This window comes from Bidens hawaiensis, unplaced genomic scaffold, assembly GCF_021521415.1.
Source record: "Bidens hawaiensis isolate Kalapana, Puna unplaced genomic scaffold, B.hawaiensis_p1.1 tig00019661_1, whole genome shotgun sequence".
Lineage (NCBI taxonomy): Eukaryota > Viridiplantae > Streptophyta > Magnoliopsida > Asterales > Asteraceae > Bidens > Bidens hawaiensis.
In genome coordinates, this window is record NW_027492983.1 from 95,660 (window position 1) to 100,484 (window position 4,825).

Consider the following 4,825-nt stretch of genomic DNA (forward strand, 5'->3'; position numbering starts at 1 on the left):
TTTATTAGTTTATTATTTAGTAAAATATTTATTTGAATCTAAAAAGGAAAATGCATTATAGTTAGGATTTTTTTTTTTTTTGCAATTTATAATAATATAGGGATTGAATAATTACTTAAAAGATTGAAAGGGGGTCATACACTACCCTGTCAAAACGTAGGGGTTATGTTGATAATTAAACAAACTAGTACACGTGCCGAAGCCAAACTGTCAAGTTATTTACTATTTAGGTACACCAACCCACGTTTATCCATTCTTTGACTTTACCTTATTTGTATTTAATAAAAGGTTATATAGTTGCTTTACGTGCTTTAATAATAGTATTCGATTTTCTTTGGACTTAATTACATCAAACAAAATGAACAAGGTCGATATTTTTATGGTAACTTATCACAGCCTTTTCAATATTGTTAAGAATCAAAGTCAACAAAATACAATGGCCTTATATCATCCAATGTTTTCAGACCCGTCCCGAATGTCGACACGGACTCCTTACCGGGTCAAAGGTCGGACCGACCCGGGAGGGAGGACCGGTGTTTGACCCGGATGACGTCATAAATAATTTAAATATATATTTACATATATATATATATATAATTCATATACATATAAAAAATAATAATAACCAAAAATAATAATAATAACAAACTTTAATGTTTATTTATGTTTTATACATTGTTTTTTAAATATATGTGATTTATGTTTGATCAATAGAGACATCAATGAAGCTTGGTTGGTTGGCTTATGGGTAATTATTTAAGTTTCTATCTCTGAAATGACCCAAGTTCGAATCCTGGCATGCACATTTCATTTTGGATTTTATAAAAAATGGGTTTTACCGATCCACCCGCCGGGTCAACCGGTCCGACCGGTCCGGGCCGACCGCCACCCGTGAAACCCGGCCGGGTTTTTAGAAACGTCCAAAATACGTTGACCCGGCCCGGTATAGGGACCGGGTCCCGGTCCGACCGGTCCGGCCGGGCCGGGCGGGGTTTCAAAACACTGATCATCTATTGGTGCTAGAAAAACTATATTAATTCTATTTAAATAATTCTTTCTTCTACTAATTAGATCAAACTAGATAATTCTAAATATTAAAATACTAATTAATTAAACTAAATTTGGTGCTGGTATCATTTCAGAAATCAAAAAAAAGGTAAGAACTCTTAAGAACTTATAACAGCCAAACATCTTTTTAGTTTTTTTTATATATTAACATTATTTGAGACTTATTTTATTATCTTTTTAAAAAAAAGTTTGATTACTTATATAAATCGCAAATTTAAACATGTGTAAAATTTATGTAATAACAAATTTATATATGTGTAAAAAACATAAATATGTGTAAAAACTAATTTTTATAATTGCTAAAAAAAAGTGATAAAACAACACTCCAATGATTTTTTTTTCATATAAAAAACGTTTGTTATTAAGACTTCCTTAAAGTTTTCAAGTAATTTAAAAGTTCTGTAATGATACTTCTTCACTAAATTTGTACTTAACCCTTTTCGCTTTCTTTTAACTTGTTTTAAAGGTATCTTTCAACATTACATAAAACTTGCATAATGATTTTATCATTAGAAAACATAGGGATGCTTGTATACTAGCTAAATGATTAGACAGTCCAAAGTAAAGTATTCTAGTGGGTTTGGTTGGTTAGATATACATTTAGTTCAATTTAAAACTCCGTCTATTTTACCATTTTATAATAGTGATGTATCTCATAGCTCATGAAACCCTCATCGTTAATGTAGCATCTCGCCCCTCATACAACTAATATTGTTCGCTTTGCCTCGATGGATAGCTCATCCTTTACCATTTCATAATAGTGAAGTATCTCATAACTCTCTAAACTCCCATTGTTATTATAGCATCTTGTCCTTCATATCACTAATCAGGCTCGACCCATAGGGTGGTCAGTGAGGACAACGGGCTAAGGCCCCAACAGTTGTTTACCCATCCTGTTTTTATCTATTATGTACAAACCCTTGTATAATTTAAAAACGTTAATTAGGCTCAACCAGTAAAACACTCTCCCACCAAAGTGATTTGTCCAAGTTCAAATCTTCTTTCACTCATTTTTTGTCATTATTTTTTTTTTCCATTTATTTAAGATAAATCTAGAGCCCATTAAACATTAGGTCCAATATTAAATCTAAATTAAGATAAAACCCCGTGACTTTTTACATTTTTATTGATGATACCATGAGCCTAATTCATATTAGTACCTATGTTAATAGTCCTGGTTTTTCTTTTTAATATTTAAAATTTCATTAATGGTGTCATGAGTTTATTAGACTATCTCCAATGCATGCGCTTAAAGGCATGTATGTGATGAGGTGGAATGTGCATTTGAGAAGAATTGCATCGGAGATGGATGCATATAGGAAGCATGCACTTCACCAAGTGCATGCAAATGCATGTTTTAATGGGCCCCACAATAAAAAATCAAAACGGTGATGTGGAAGAGAGAGAGGATGCATGTGAAAATGATGTGTTTGAGTTAAAAAGAAGAGAGAGTGTGCATGTGGGAAGAATGAGAAAAAAACTGATGTGACACTGATAACTAGAATGCATATAGTAAATGCAGGGCTTTGCATTACGGGTAGTCTTAGACCCCATGTTAATAATCCCATTCTTTTATATACATATTTAAAGAAAACAAACCACTTGATCTAAAACAAAAATTGGTACGATAACTTAATGACTTATTTAAGTATTTAAATTTAATTATTTTGTCACTACACTTTGATTTATTTATGATTATCATAATTATCGTTTGTCTTATTTATTTTTTATATAAGAGTTACTGAGTTTATATTATAGAGATTCATTCTTTACTCGTCATGGGTCCTCAAATTTTAGATATTTTCAAACGGCCTTGCCACCAATGTTGTCCATTTGCCCCCGACTGATAACCCATCTAGGAACTCACGAATTTGTTTTTGGTTGTTAGGGTGGAGACTTCCTAGGAAGTCACCCATGCTAGTACTACTTCTACCTGAGCATGCTTAGTTACGGAGCTTAATTTCATCTGTCCCACAACCAGCCACGTCCAAAACGCGTTGATGACTGAAGAGGCAAGATGTTCCTCATGAACCAAAAATCTCTTATATTCACAACCAATGTAGAATTTGTCTAGAATGATAGAATTGAACATGCTAATCTTCTTTGCCTGTAGGAAGTTGCTTGCTAATTAGTAATTACTTATGGGGATCCACTTATGTTTCAATTTGTATACTTATACCTTTTCTTAAATCTTATTAAATTAGATAAAATAATTTAAAACAATATAATTGATAATATCAATATTGAGATGGCAAAATCCATGGTAGATCAGAAGTGGGCCAAACGAGACTAATTTCACCGTATGCATCCAACTTTGATTTCTTTCGCATAAAAGTAAATTTATTTTAATAATCAATGCACGTTTTAAATATAGATCCTAACAAAAGTCGCCTTGACGGGTCGTTGTTGTGGGTGTTTTTTGCACTCAAATAATTTGGTGGTATTATTTGAGCAATTATTAACAAACGGTAGGTGATAATGTTTTTCACTAATGTAAGCATGCGTTTGTGTTTTTACGGGTCTTCTCTGCTCTGTTCCATCAGCTGTTTGTGTAGATAAGATATATTTGCTGTTACAAATGAGTAAAGGGTTACATATTTAAAGTTTCTTAGCATCGAAAGTGGGGCCTAGTTATATCTATACCCAATGCCTTTTGGCTAAGATCGAATGTAGTATCTGTTCTATGAGGACATGTTAGTCATATAATACCATATATTAGGTTTCACATATGATAATATACAGACTTTTGCAATGCGCTAGTCAAATCGGGTTTACGGTTATCAGCAACAATAATGGAAAAAATAAAATCCTTCAGCATGCATATAAGTCTCTCTCTCTTATAATTTTTCTAAAGCTTAAGCACTAAGGCTGCTCACTATGGAGGGGCTTCGTCGCCCCTTCACGTCATCTCCACATAGGAAACAGGGCATCGAATCCCCTCTCCGTAATGTCCCGCTGTGGTTTAATACCCATTTATCATGTTATATATATTTATATGTATGTAAGTGTTTGAGAGGGAGAGAGAGAGAGAGAGAGACATAGCCCACCACTTTCCCCATTCACCGCCCATCTTCATCACACCGCCCCCACCCTTACCGCCCCTTCGTAGTGTGTTCCCCCTGCGCCGCCCATAGCGAACATCCTAATGGAGTGTTACATTGTATATCTTTACATGATTTTGCTTGGTACCCCCCCCCCCCCCCAGGGTTTTTAATCAGATAAAACTCGGAATTCTAAGTGTGTATTTGTGTGATTTTTGTGAACCAACGATCAAGAGACGACCAAATGACTAGTAAGATCGGTAAATTAGGTGAAGGTAAGGAAAGAGAGGGATTCGAACCCTCGGTAAGCAAAAGCTTACATAGCAGTTCCAATGCTACGCTTTCAACCACTCAGCCATCTCTCCTACATAATGATTATGACCCCAAAACCGATGTTATTAAAAAAAGGATGTTCTATAGAATGATTCCCCTTTTCAATTCATTTTATTCCCCGATTGACCAAACGAAAATATTAATAAATAATAAATTGTATGAACTTAGATCAATCAAATCAATTTCTATGCAATGATTCGGCCCAATCAATTTATCCATTGATTAATCAGTTCGTATTTGCAGGGTTAGAGATGATAAATGACAATCAATTCGGATAAACTCGACCTCGGCTAGCGGATCTATCCATATGCTTGATTGACCAAGTGACAAATCATTTTTTTCCAAAAGCCAATAAGTCAATAAGTTGTTTTGAAATTCAATCC

The 4,825-nt window shown here is 34.0% G+C and overlaps 1 non-coding gene across 1 annotated transcript; it reads right to left on the minus strand.

The window, feature by feature from the left end:
- Positions 1-4,387: 4,387 nt before the first annotated feature.
- On the minus strand, positions 4,388-4,474 carry TRNAS-GGA (transfer RNA serine (anticodon GGA)). The gene has a single exon. It is a non-coding gene; the product is annotated as a tRNA-Ser (tRNA).
- Between the last annotated feature and the right edge of the window lie 351 nt (positions 4,475-4,825).